The sequence below is a fragment of the Podarcis liolepis genome, assembly GCF_965112155.1.
Source record: "Podarcis liolepis genome assembly, chromosome: 4".
NCBI lineage: Eukaryota > Metazoa > Chordata > Lepidosauria > Squamata > Lacertidae > Podarcis > Podarcis liolepis.
Window position 1 is genome coordinate 81478465 of NC_139558.1, and position 15479 is coordinate 81493943.

Consider the following 15479-nt stretch of genomic DNA (forward strand, 5'->3'; position numbering starts at 1 on the left):
ATTTTGTGGGAGGAATCAAGCGCACAGCAGAACTGCAGGTTTAGTGCGATTGAAGTCCTTTCCCCTGCTATAAATGCCGACGGGAGCTTATTTTCTACTCCTCATCCTGCAGGGCCAGCATACTCCATAACACAATTTGCTTCTTCCTGGGAAGTGACTTTTATTGGAGCATCTGATGCGTTATCAAGAATCTCATCGCCGCTAGAGGTAGCAGCAGTTCTCTTCCTGGCAGAATAGCCTGTGCAGCATTTGGCCTGCTGTGCTGCTGTAATTCTGCTTCTCTGCCTAAAGACTTCCTGTCTGCTAGTAGGTCAGGCTGACTCTGTAATCAACAAGCCTGGGCACATCTTAGTGTGTCAACAATATTCATCACATGCAAAGGAGTTGCTAATGGGAGACATTATTCAAGTGACCTATTTCTTCCACTCACCCCATGTAGCATACAGGGCAACCTAGAAAACACAGAGAATGGAGGAAGGTTAAGAAGAAAAAGAGCTGTAGAAGCCTGAACCCAGAACTGTACGCTCCAGAAGCAGAAGATGCTGGGCTAGGGGGGTGGAGAGTCTGACCATAGCAGTTTCCTGGTTAAAACTATGGAATTATTAATGGATCTGTGACGTTGTTGTTGTTTGTTTTAATTAAATGCCATCCTTTCTCAAAAGATCCTAGGGTGATGCGCAACACTAAAAGCACATTACAGAACATGAATGATAAAAACATAATAAAAAGCATACTGACAGACAGTCCAGTGCTTTTTTCAGGGGGCAGGGGTACGCATACCCCTAAACGTTTTGTGAATCTAAGTTTGGCCTCATTGAGGGGCAGTATTTCAATATGAGTAGGAAAATGAGAGTACCCCTAAACATTTTTAAAGAAAAAAAGCACTGAGACCGTCTAATAATAAGATAGTCATCATAATAACAGTCTCTCCCCCCCCACCCCATTTTTAAAGGCTATAGATTATTTAATAGCCATAGGCCTGGGTAAAGAGGAATGTTTCTGACTGAAGCTTAAAGACATGTAATGATGGCGGCAGGCAGTACTTTTTTCCTAGAAAAAACGGTGCTGCTGGTATTCACCATGAAGTAGTTACAGTAGGTGCCACATTTCAAAGCTGTGCTTTTCTTCTATAAAAAAGGGTGTCGGTACTGCACACCCTTGAGTACCCCCAGGAAAAAAGCTCTGGTGCCAGGGAGCATTCAGGAGCCACCACAGAAAAGGCCTGTTCTCTTGTTGCCACCCTCCGAACCTCTTTGGGATGGGGGACATAGAGAAGGTGTGGGAATGTTGAGGGTGGCAGGAGAGGATATATTGTTTATTAATATCCTTCCTAACTTGCGCTAGCAAGTTTCTTCACTTAGCAGAGTGCTTTCCCCTTCTTACACAGCAGAAAGCTGGTTGCAAACTCGTGTGAGTTTCCTAAGACAATAAGCAATTCAATCTGGCTTGTCCAGATTGAGATATGTTCTAATATTCCTGGGAAGACCCCTTTCGATTCCCTCCTAAAATAATGATCCCTGAAGGCAGGCTTTAGGCTTAAAGTTACAAACATGTACAAACAACTTTACTCCATATGGGAGATAACCAGAGGAACTGCTGTGGCAGCCAGCAGTCCAGTCCAGGTGATGCAGGAAGCAGGCAGGACGAACAGGAAGGTCGAAAAGAGGAAGGTAGCAGCGTGACTTAGCCTTTTACCAGGTTTGGAAAGGTCATGCCCACCTACTAGTCACATGCAAGGAAGGATGCTCCAGGCCAGGAGGAACAGGAAGTTTCAGCTGGCTGGACCATACATTCCCTTGCATGTCCACTCTAGCAAAACAAGGAATGTTGTACTTGACTGCTCCCCGTGGGTTACATCCCACAGAAGGGCCTCAGATGACATGCGTAGGGGCCGGTTCATATGGGAAGAAGCAATCCTTAAAGGATTGAGGTCCTGAGTCGTGTAAGGCTTTATAAGTCAACACCAGCACTTTGAATTGGGCCCAGAAACTAATCAGAACAAATTATGGAATGATTGATCTGTGGAATTAATTCCCACCAACAGCCATCATAGCCACCAACTTAGATGGCTCAGAAAGAGCAATAGATAAATTCATGGGCATTAAGGCGTATAGCGGCTGGTAGCTACAATAGCTATTTTCTGCCTCCACTGGCAGAGGCAATCTGTGTCTGAATACCCGTTGATGGGAATTGCCGGTGGGGACTGTGGGAATGTTGAGGATAATAGGATATATTGATTAATATTATCCTTCCTCACTCACGCTAGTGAGCTCGTAGCAGAGCACATTCCCGTGTACATAGCAGGAAGGTAGTTGATTGGATTCATGAGAATCACTTGAGTTAAGCAATCCAGTCTGGCTTGTCCAGATTGGATTGTTCCTGGTAAATCCCATTAGTTCCCTCTTAAAAACAACAATGACACAGTAATCTTCTTTTAATGTAATGATAAGGTTTACTCACATTCAGTCCACAGTGATCCTGAAGGCAGGCTTTAGCTTGTAGTTACAGAGAAAAGTGTGGGTTCATTCGCTGTGAGGCATGAGTCCATGTGCTGCTGGCTGAGAGCCAGCAGACAGCAAAAGCATCAAGATGGGTCAAAAGAAAAAGGGTCAAGAGGAAGATGGCTACATGACTAGCCCCTTTATAGGGTCAGCCAGGGTCACACCCAACTACATGGTCACATGCAGGGGGAGGATGCTCCAGACCATGTGTGACAGGAAGTCCTCCTGGCCGGAGCAACATTCTCCTGTGTGTCCACTCTGGGCAAACAGGAAATGTTGTATTTGACTGCTATATTGATGTCATATCCCATAGGGACAACACTGTTGTGCTCAGGTCCCACTTGTGGCTGGTTGGCTTGAGTGGCTGGCCCCCTGGCCTGACCCACCAGGGGTCTTCTTATGTTCCTAAAACCAAGTTATTGGTGACTCACCAGTCCCAGTCCAACATTCTGCTCACTATACTGGAGTAGCTCTTCAAACCCTCCAAGCAATGCAGAAGAGACTCAGGCAGATACGACATTAGGTAGATCTGTGAACTTGTTCCATGTTTCAAAATAAAAATGAGCATCATTATCATACGCCCTTAAGGTAGGCAATCACCAAGGACAGATTGCTTTAATAAGGGAAATAAGCTCTTACACCAATAAGAAGGAACACGAAATTCAACTACGTGCAGTTTTGAGTACAACAGACACATGCCTTACGAACCGTACCGCTGGAGCCAGATCTGTTCAAAAGACCCATTAGCCACATTACGAGGGCATCTTCCTGGCGTGGAAGTTGCCTCAATATAGAAGTCTTTCGTCTGTGGTTTGTGTTCTGTGTGTCATTGCTCCCAAATGACTTCCTTGTTCAAATGGAATCAGAAGAGAGCAGCTGCATCACTCACTTATTGCTACACAGGATACAATTCCATGCGTAACTTGTACCAGTAGCTGGAACATAGCACAGCACATACATTTATTAAAGGTGACTACAGCAAACGCCAGAGGTGGGCAATCTGTGGCCTTCCGGATGTTGATGGGCTCCCAATTCCCATCAGTCTAGTCAGCATGGCCAGTGACCAGGGGTCATGGGTGGTGCAGTCCAACAACTTCTAGACAGCCACAGGTTGCCCAATCCTGTATAAGCAACTGCTGGGTACCATTGCCATCTCCACAATTCAGAATATACTTAGACAAGTTCATGTAGGAAAAGGCTAATGTTGCATGCCACCCCAATCTCCAAGCAATGTGAGATTCCAGGGGTTCCATGTGCACTTGCCCAGGGTCTGTGTTTCCTTTGGGGAATGAGGCGCAGTGGAGACTGCAGTGTCTTTATGATATATGGCTTATTTACACATATATACAACCTGAGACTATGATGGAGGGGTTGGCACTCCAGGAAGGTCTTGCTTCTCCCATTCCTGCAGGCGCCAACCATGGCTCTAACTCTCTGCAACTTGCTGACTTTTACAGGCTGCAACCTTTTCCCCCTAGGTCACCTCACAGCCAAATCTGAAACTCTACTTCTAAACTCTGCTTTGTCTCCCAAACTAAACTCTAAGTTGAGAGAGGGCCCTCTCCCATTTGCCCTCTGGCACAGACACTGCTCTCTTTGGCTTTCCTAATGGCTCATTACCTTCTCTTTATCTTTCTCAGTGGCTCGTCTCCTAGGTGATTTCCTGACACAGGAAGCTGGTCTGGCTTATATTTTAATACTTGCCAAATCCAGTGACTGGCACCCAGTTTTAACACTCTAAGCATTGTTATAACATTTACTGAATCTAGGAATTTAGGGTATCTAGCACCCACAAACTCACAACACTATCAATGACTACTAACCTTGATGGCTATATTCTGTCTCCACTGTTGGAGGCAACATGCTTCTATTTGCTGGAAATGGCCAAAGTGGAGAATGCAGTTATGTTCAGCCACTGCTTGGGGGCTTTCCATAGGCATGTAGTTGGCTATGGTGAGAACAGGATGTTGAATTAGATGGACCACTGGCCTAATCCAGTGGGCTCTTCTTCTTATGTTTTTATCCGAGCTCCTGTATCTTCAAAAGCAACTCAATAGGAAGAAACCTGCCCAGATTTTTGGCTCAGTATCTGAGGCCCTGCTCTGTGCTCAAGACTGCTCCAAAGCCTGGAGCCAACACTGTCTGTCATGGCCTGAGAAGCACCCCAAAGTAGAGTTGCCCTTCCCTTTTAAAGTGGTTTCATCTGTTAAAAAGGAGAGCAGAGATTTATGGAGGGACATTGAATATAATTTAATCCAGGGGTGGGGGAAAACCTTTTTTCAGCCTGAGGGTCATATTCCCAACTGGGTAACCTTCTAGGGGCCACATGCCAGTGCTGGAAAGGGCCAGAAGTACAAATGAGTGGCGCAACAGGTTGTTCATTCATCCCTTTCTATCCTCCATTCAGTCCAGGAAGAAACATCACCAGTGTTCATCCTGATTTGCTTGCTCAAAACTTACGCAGATGTGAGACTAGGTCAGGTCTTTATCAAGTATTTGTTCAGATTTGCTTGTGGGGGTGTCTATATAGAATCACAGAATCAGAGTTGGAAGGGGTCACAAGGGTCATCTAGCCCAATCCCCTGCAACACAGGAATATTTTCCCCAATGTGGGGCTCGAACCCTGTCAATCATTTGTTCACCCCACACTTTCCAGTCCATTTCTCCACCACCCAAATCTGTTGTGTGGTGTTAGGGTGACAGTGCATTTTAATCGCTCAAACCTCAATTTCAGGTATATGCTTGACTCTTTCCCGTAAAATAGTGATAGCCTAGATGCACTTTTACTCCTGTTCATAGGGTTGGAGGACAGCATCACTGATGCAATCAGGTGGATCAGTAGCAAAGGAAACCGGAATATGAAATTACAGGCATCATCCCAGTTGCTGAATGAGTCTCTGGAGAACTCCCCTTATATTCCATCACAACCTGAACCAGCAGACAGATGGTGTTCCTGTACTGCTTCTAGGTCATAATGAATCACTTCCCTAAGCTAAAATATTGTGCACAATTATGACTGATTTATGTTGTGGCTTTTGCTGCTGGGTAAGAGTGGCACAAGGCTTGGCATATCAGAGCAAGGCATGGCAAAGCCAAGCAGGAGGTTTGGGCCTAATATGTATATATGAGCAGCAATTACCATATGTTCCCAGCTGCTGGCATATAGCTGCCAACACCGCATACACTGGGGACAGATCAGAGTTATTGCAGAGTGCACACATTAACCGTATTCTCCAACATAATGTCAATAACTGGCACCAGTTCCTGAAAAGCAGGCAGGCAGATTTTAATATATCTGTTTCCCTGGGGGCTTGCCTGGCACCTGTGGAGTGATTAAGGGCTCATCTACACTTGACTCACATTTTGATCATGTTGTGTGCTGTTTAATTCCACCAGGTCTGAGAGATTTACTCGTTGTTCCACAGCTGTGCCTTGCAAAAATTTCATCTTACCCACTGAACTGAAGCTCAGTTAAGCAAAATCTCTCTTCAGATTTCCTACACTTCCAATAAGATCCAATTCAGAGAGTAAAATCTGATCGCATCTCCAACCATTAGATACCAGGCCTTTAGTGTATGTGACATCTAACTATTGGAACGCCTTCCCATTACATACAGTGGTACCTCAGGTTACATACGCTTCAGGTTACATACTCTGCTAACCTAGAAATAGTGCTTCAGGTTAAGAACTTTGCTTCAGGATAAGAACAGAAATTGGGCTACGGCAGCGCGGCAGCAGCAGGAGGCCCCATTTGCTAAAGTGGTGCTTCAGGTTAAGAACAGTTTCAGGTTAAGTACGGACCTCTGGAACAAATCAAATACTTAACCTGAGGTACCACTGTATAAGGCAGGTGCTGCCTCTATCCTCTCTTGGCACATGTCAAAGATCTTCCTTTTCCATGATCTTCCATTTCCAACGAGCCTTTTAATGGATATTTTTACCCCAGCTTGTATCTGCATTGGACTGGAAATCGCATTCAGATAGGTTTTTATTGCAGCCATTTTATCGTTCATCTCTTTGGGATGATTCCCGGGAAGGGATTCAGGAGGGAAATAACTAAGCAGAATACATTAAGTGCACTGCAACCAGCTTTTCCTTTTCCTCTCTAACCTTGAGGTAGGAGCAGATTCTCATGGCTATGGGTGATTAATATTAATTATGGAGATGAGAGAGCATTCAACCTTCACTTCTTCCTCCCTGGAGAGCAGAGCAGCAGGCTTTCCTCAAATTCTCCCGAAACGCTGATGGACCACAGAGATCTGAGTGCAGCGTGGAGGGCACGGTCTGCTGTGAGCAGTCACAAATGCACATCAGGTCCACAGCACTCAGTTTAAAGAGGTCTTGTAAGGATAAGGTTTTAGGGTGTGGGGAAGAAAAGAATAGCTCACTGGAAACATTTCAGATCTATCCACCCTGTGCAGCTATTTACACATAGGCTGGAGGGCCTGGATAGCTCAGTTAGAGTGTGGTGCTGATAACACCAAGGTTGCAGGTTCAATCCCCATATGGGGCAGCTGTATATTCCTGCCTTGCAGGGGGTTGGACTAGATGACCCTCAGGGTCCCTTCCAACTCTACAATTCTACAATTTTAGGATTCTAGGACAGGGAGAAGTTTGGACAAGCCCTCAATGTGGGCAATACTGAGTTGGATGGGACGATTCTATGCAATCCAGAGATTGGCATAAAATTTGCACGTGCTAATTTATAGACATTGATAGAACCTTATATTTGTGCAGCTGGTTATTCCTGCCTAACTGTAGAACCTTACATTTGTCCCTATTGAAATTCATTTTGTTAGTTTGGGATCAGTTCTCGTCATGTTGAATCCAGACTCTTGTCTTCTGCATCATTAGCTACCCCTCCCAGTTTTGTGACATCTGGAAATCTGATGAGCATCCCCTCAATTCCTCCATCCAATTCATTTATAAAGTTGCTGAATAACAATGGGCACAGGACAGAATGCTGCAGCGCCCCACTTGTCATGTTTTTCCAGGCTAATGAGTGAGCGCTCTTTGGGTTCAGTCAGTCAACCAGCTACAAATCCACTTAATAGTTAAATTGTCCAGTCCACATTTTTCCAGCTTCTCCATAAGAATACCATGGGAGACTTTGTCAAAAGTCTTACTGGAATCAAGATATACCACACCCACAGGATTCCCCTGATCCACCAACCTTGTAACTATATTAAAAAGAAAAAAAACATGATATTTGTCTGGCACACTGGTCACCCTAGCATAGGTAAAGGTAAAGAGACCCTTGACCATTAGGTGCAATCATGACCGACTCTGGGGTTGCAGCGCTCATCTCGCTTTATTGGCTGAGGGAGCCGGCGTACAGCTTCCAGGTCATGTGGCCAGCATGACTAAGCCGCTTCTGGTGAACCAGAGCAGCGCATGGAAACACCGTTTACCTTCCTGCCAGAGCGGTACCTATTTATCTACGTGCACTTTGAGGTGCTTTCGAACTGCTAGGTTGGCAGGAGTAGGGACCGAGCAACGGGAGCGCACTCCGTCGTGGGGATTCGAACCGCCGACCTTCGGATCGGCAAGTCCTAGGCTCTGTGGTTTAACCCACAGCATACTTTTGTTCAAATTCTTTGTGTGAGAGAGAGAAAGAGAAGAAAGAGAGAGTTGTGGTCAGGGTGTGGCTGACCAGTTGTATACATGGTTATGGATGCTTATTTTATATTCTCTTTTTACTTTTTTTGGCACCTTTGGCTTTTCTACAATACAATGATGCTTATTCCCAAGTAAGTGTTTATTCCCAAGTAAGTGTTTAGCATCAGGGCCTCAGATGCAACCCCTATTTTGTTCCGGTAACAATGATGGTGTTATGATTTTGAGTGAACTTAACATGTGAGACCTGCACATGCTCAGAGCATCAATTTATTTATTTGAGTCAGGCTTGGCAAACTGTTTATTGTTGTTGTGCTCCTAGTGCATCAGGAATGTAGAAGCAGTTGTAAAAGATGGGATGATAATTTTGTGCTTCACAACTAAAGTAATACACATTATGATTAAGTCCAGGGTCTCAAAATGACCTAACTATACCATTGAAACCAAGCGCAAGAAGGAGAGGTACAGAATAGGACTGCTCTCAATAGAATAGCAAAAAAAGGCAGGTGTGGGAGGACCCCACCACAAACAAAATGGATAATTCAGTTGTTAGTACACAGAAATCAAGTACCAAAAAGAGGAAACTGAAACTATCAAACACAATGGGGACATTCTGACAGCTCTGAATAAAAATAGTGAAGAGACAGCTCATTGAAGATGACAGACTTCTAATAATAGGGGGGGGGGGAATAGAGAAGCATTTGGGGAAAGTGCAACAACTCACCAGTTCTTTCTCATTTGCAAATATTCTTCAGGCACAGATGTCTCCATGTCTTCAGTCTGCCAGGATGCAAAAAGAGACTGGGGGGGGGGGGGGGCTGCAGATTCATTATCATAAAGAAGTACACACATGCAAAGAGCCTATATCTATACAGTTGGATAGATGATAGAAAGATTATGTGTTTTATAGTGATAGCTATAGAAAGGTGGCCTTTCTGCAATAGATGAACAAACACATAAGCTAGACAAATTGCAGATTTTTGAATTCCCATTTGCTCCTAGGTAAGTTTATCTGCAATTGCAGCTTGATTTCTGTCACTGTTGCAGAAAACAACATCTGAATGGAACCAGCGTCATAGCCAGCCGCTCAGGTGCTTAAAGTGGGTGTGTGCTGCAGTTGGGGGCAGAGCGAGCCACCCATGGGGCGGGGCAATCTGCCCGTGGGGGCGGGACAAGCCGCTCCAACACTTGGAGCCTCTCCTCGGCCTCCCCCTCAGCTGCTGGGCGGCTGAGGGAGAGGCAGTAGGCAGGTGCAAGTCCCACACTGCCGTTTCAGGCAGCGCGGAACCTGCAGGCACCTAAGCCACCACATCACTCCTAAAAAGTTTCGTGAGCCCAATTTTTTAAAAAAACCTCATTTGGTCATGACACCCGGGGCGGGCCACAGCACCCTTCCTCCACCACTGAATGGAACCTTACATATACAGTCGTACCTTAGTTTTCAAACAGCTTAGGTTCTCACATGTTTTGGCTCCCAAATGCCACAAACTCAGAAATGAGTGTTCCGGTTTATGAACTATTTTTGGAAGCTGAACGTCCGATGGGGCTTCCATGGCTTCCTATTGGCTGCAGGAGCTTCCAGCAGCCAATCAAAAGCCGCACTTTGGTTTCCAAATGTTTTGGAAGTGGAACGGACTTCCAGAACGGACTCCATTAAACTTCCAAGGTACGACTGTACTGACTTGGGCATTGCTGAAAAAGAGGAAATGCATCACTGGAAAGAGGTCAAAAAGAGAGCCCAAATTTGGATAAAGTTTGCATTTGTGAATTTATATGTATGTCCAGTGGAACCTTGGGTTATGGACGGGATCCGTTCTGGAGGTCCATCCGTAACACGGAACTGATGCAAGCAGAAGCGCTGCGCCTGCGCGTGACGCAATTTAGCGCTTCTGCACATGCACGAGTGACGAAACCCGGAAATAACCCATTCTGGTACTTCCAGGTTGCCTTGGAACGCAACATGAAAACACGTAACCTAGAGCGGCCGCAACCTGAGGTATGACTGTATACAAATTTCGAAGGGGGAAAAACTGCTATAATTTAAATGTTTGTGTTACTGTGTTCCGTGAATTGGAACTATTGTCCTTTGTTCTTTTTCTCTTTGCTGTCTGATGCTAGAGAGAGAGGGAGCCATGTTGCAGTGCTCTCTGTGTGTTTATATGTAAATAAAGTAGATTAGCCAAAATGCTGAGTTGCTGAGGTCTGTTACGCAACTGCGCAGACTCTGCGGATCTCTAAGTGTGCCGGTGTCTGTTGGCATCGGTTGCTGTGATGTTCGGGCAGAAGAAAGATTTTGAAGCTCCCGATCGACCAGGAGGGAGAGAACATGCCAGTCGGGCATGTGTCTCTGCCAGGATCCTACTCGAGTGTAGGCTGAACTCCTGACAGGGGCGACTAATGTCCTACAGGACAAGTAGCTCACCTTCCCCATAATTGAATAATCAGTTGGGAAATGGCAGTCTGAAGAATGAACTCCATCAAAATCAATAGACTACATGAAAGAAAATAGGTTTTTGGATAGGAGCATTAATGTGAAACAGATTGTTTCTCTTTCAGAAATTCAGCACGCTTCCACCTTGCCCAAGAAAAGTGTCCTGGTGATTGGGTAGTAATGGGCATAAAGGGTGGGATTTTTCCTCCAAGGGTGGACACATCACTGCCTCCCTCTTAATTCTACTTAGAAATTATATGGCCTTAAAACTGGGCTGGGCTGGAGATAACATGCCAGGGATAAAACCTTCTGAAATGAAACCGCAGTCACCATGTCTTCTCTCTTGCAAGGGAGTGCTAAAATATCTATCTGACTCCAAATGAACATAATTTATGGACATATTCAGCAGTTTCTCTCTGAGTAGCTAGGTATTTCAGCCAACTGGATGAAAAATTGGTATTGAATATCTTTTATTACTTCATTGGCCTTTGCAAAGTAGTGATTTAGTCCTAAATTGGATGGCTGACTCTGCACAGCAGAATATTTCATTCTTCCGAATGCAGGAAGGGAGCTAAAATATTGCTCGCTCCCTCCTTTCCCCCCCACTTTCAGCCAGAAAGAGCAATACATTCAGGAATTGCACCTGCTCCTTCCAGATGTTACACGAATTCATGTTGGGGGAGGGGGAAAGTGAATTGCAGCCACCACCACCCTCCATGTGTTTGTTTGTTTCTTTATAGCCAACCTTTTCACTCATAAAAGGTGCCTTACAACTAGGGATGGGCACTGAATGTGAAAGTGACAGTTTTCTTGCGGCTTCCCATTTTTCCTGTATTCAGTTCACTTCTCCACATTTCGACATCACTTTGTGAAAAAGTTAAAGCTGTGAGAATTCGTCATTTGAGTGCAAATTGTGCATATTTCCCTATGCAATGTTGCCTAATATATTGTTACACGCCACCCCAGTTTCAGCAGAAAGACTCCAGAGGTTCCCCTGTTTTCTGAGGGTTCAGTCTCCTTGGAATGAAGAACAGCAGAAGGCATGATGTCTTCAGGATATATGGTTTTAGTTACACATACTGCATATGCAACCTCTGCCTGGGAGGGGTTCCTTGCATCAACACCCCAAAAGATATTGCTTCCCCAATAGTCGCAGCTTTGGCTCCAGCACAGAGCAAGCAAGTCTCTGTCTCCAGCTTCCAGCTCAGCTCACTCCCCAAATTCAGGCTATTGTTCTCCTACCTAGCAGCTAGATGGCAGAGGGGAGCACACATTTGTACTATGGCACAGAGCAACTCATTTGGTTATGCTAATGATGGGGCTTAACTGGTCAACCAAAGCCATTACCTAGACAAAGGAATGGGATTGGCAAGCTTGGCCTCAGACAGTTCTACACACCCACACCTACGGACCACTTAAACATCAACAAAAAAAGAGGGTGAAAAGAAAACCATGGACTGCATCCCATGCTGTGCAGCAGGGCCTCTCCTCTCCTCTCCTCCCCCAAATCTGCTCCAGAGAGTCCTCCAACCCTCTGGGGAAGATTTTGAGGGTGCCTGGAGGGCTGCAGGAGATAAGAGAGGAGGGGGGTGTCCCACGGTGCAAGCAAAACATCTGTCATCTCAAGAGAACAGCAGCATTGGAAACAACCCAGAGACTGGCAAGGAATTTGCAAATGCTAATTTACAGGCATTGGTGGAAATTTAGAAAGAATGACTATAATTTAAATAGAAATACAGTACCTCTCACTGTGAGCAGGTGGCTTGTCTGAGGTCCAGCTGTGACTCCAAAACTCCTGCTCCTCCCGCTTAGGGACCTCTGTCTTTAAACCAGATTTGGACTAGACAGCTCCGAGCTACACAAAGCGGTGCAGGGCCCCACACAAAGTAGCTTGGGGAGAGGTGTGTGAGAAGGATACCATGCGCCCTTCAATTCCAGCCTCGCCCGCAAGGGGCTAGGATCAAACGGCACATGGCTGTTAAGTCCTCCTCATGCCACCCTTCCCAAAGCACTTTGTGAGGCTGGGGATTTGATCAGGAAGGGTGGGCTGAGCAGCGCATCCCCCAGGAAAATGTGCCCAGGGCAATCGCCCTGGCAGCACCCCCAACACACACACTACGGCCCTGCACAGCACCACCCTAACCAGAAGAACCTCTCTACACAATTTAATGTGTGGTCAGAGGTGCCATTGTTACCAACTTCCAGCATAATGATTTCTTTGCCTACCTTTCAGAAGGAAGGGTATATTAATCAGATTCCCAGACTCATTACATTTTCCCACAGGCATGCTAAAAGAATAACGGCAGAAATCCTTTCTGGTGCGGGTGAGAGGGGGGGAAATCATTTAGTATGCGATAGATTTCTGTGGGTTAGATTATATTAAGCGTCCTCTGTTTATCATCCAAACTGTCTTCTTAATATTGACACTCTGCAAGAGTTATGTCTGTGAAGCTATAAATTGCAGATATCCCGGCAAATTATGTATTGCTGAGCCATATAATTAATTGTCATTCTCAGGGCAGAAGACCACGCTGGCTATTTAAATCCAATTTCACATTAAGGCGAAGAGCGTTAATTGCTGCTCCATAACCCTTGGCAGGGAGTGAAGGGAAGAAGATATATGTATTTTGGAAATCACCCAGCGAGCTTGTGATCAATATAAATCTAATGGGCCTCTCTACAGCTCTGAGAAAATTAATTTTAAGACTTTATGCAGCATTCCAGGATTTCCTCCAAATCTATAGCCAACTTATAATTTATTCTGGCAATGTCACCCAAGATAGAGAACTTCTTGTTAAAAGCTTTGGAAAGGACAAGGGGAGAAAAAAGAAATTATAGTTCAGTAATACAAACTGTCTGGCTCCTGATCCATTATTTATTTTATTTTTATTTAAAGGAACTTGCATACTGCTTAATAGTAAAAACCTCCGAGCAAAATTCATAAAATAAGAGACACATTAAAATAATTGATAAAAGGGAGAGTTAAAAACATATATATATATATATATATATATACAAAATATAAATGAACTCAGTTAAAATATGCATTATAAAACAATATCACATATTAAAATACAAGTCAGCTTTACATATCTGGGCTGGCTTGTCTAAACAAAAAGGGTTTTAGGAGCCACCAAAAACAGTACAGCGAAGGTGACTGCCTAAATTATTGATTCCTTATGAGTGCATTTAAAATATGTAAAGCTAAGCATGTAAACAGAACGTTTAACTTCTTGATTATTATTTTTAAATGCCATTTTTAAAAAAACTTTTACTGTTTTTAGGGCTACAATCTTCACAGCACAATCCTGCACATGTCTACTCTGAAGCAGGGGTACTTCCAACCATTTACAGCATATTTGCAGTGTCCCAGGCACTCTTTTTGGGAGGGGGGGCAGTGTTGGTGGAATCTGCACAACATCATGTATGACTTGTATGCCTCCAAAACTTCCCTGCTTGTTAATGTAGATTTTCTCTTACCAGGAAAAAGTCTGGTCAGTATTAAAGACTAGATGCAAAAAAAAAAAAAAACTCCAAAGGCGTGGCTGTACAAAGTGGTACTATTCAATTTTTGGAGACTGTTTGTTTCTTACGGGTTATGTGACATTTCTCGGGCCTGTGGCCAAAGTAAAGAAGGAATTGTAAGGGTTGGCTTCACAGGGCTTTTCAAAAGGTGAGCCTTCTTGTGTTTATATCCTGCTTGCTGGCTTCCCATAGGGATCTGGTGGATCACCTGCAGAGACAGGATGCTGAAGCAGGCAGACCCTTGGTCTCACCCAGCAGGGCTTTCCTTATGTTTGAAACAACAAAAAGATGCAAATAAAAAACACCTTAGTGCTAAGTAAATAATATTTTCCCCCCACCATGGCTGTTCAGTGTTCTGTTTTGTTTTAATGTTGTCATAGCAGGTGCTGATGGGTTCGTTGTCTGTGGATATCACTTACTCTTCATAAAAGGTTGCCTGCCTGTGACAATTTTGCCTGAGCAATGACTGCATGATCGAATCCCCGGAGTTCTGCCCGTCTGTCCAGTTACTATTTTGGACTCCGTTCTTGGATCAAATGACTGAGGTGCAAATTGGATGTAAAAACAATTTATACCCACCACCCACCCAGTCAAAATGCATATATCTTCTTCCCTTCACTCCCTGTTAGACATGCAGCCTTGTGCAGATAGTTGTTTATTTTCACAATAGGGTATCATCTTACTGTTTCCTTCTTCCCCTCCTCTCTCTTCCCCCAAAGAAGCATGTTGAGTCTGGAAATAGAACTTGTCAGCTATGAAAATTTGATGCAGCTTTGACAAGCTGACTCCCTTCCTGAGTGCTTGGTTAAAATAGGTTGGTGACTGGGAGAGCAAAGGATGTTTGAATGTGTGCGTCTCTTGGGAGTGAGTCAGGTAACAGCACGTCAATTGAGACTGAAGAACTACTGCCTTTTCGAGATCCTAGTCCAATCTTCTAATCTAGCCCTCCCTAACCTTGGACCTTGCAGACATTTTGGATTAAAACTCCCACCATCCCTGATCACTAGCCATGTTGTCTCGAGCTGATGGGAGTTGTAGTCCGAAATGTTTGAACACCAGGCTGAGGAAGATTGCTCTAACCACAAGTGCACAAACTTATATTGGTCCACTCAGTACAGTGGTACTTCGGGTTAAGAACTTAATTCGTTCCGGAGGTCCGTTCTTAACCTGAAACTGTTCTTAACCTGAGGTACCACTTTAGCTAATGGGGCCTCCCACTGCCGCCACGCGATTTCTGTTCTCATCCTGAAGCAAAGTTCTTAACCCGAGGTTCTATTTCTGGGTTAGCGGAGTCTGTAACCTGAAGCATCTGTAACCTGAAACATCTGTAACCCGAGGTACCACTGTACTAACTTTGGTAAGAAGGTACACATGGTGCGCTTTGGGCCCCTTGTTGCCTTCCTTTC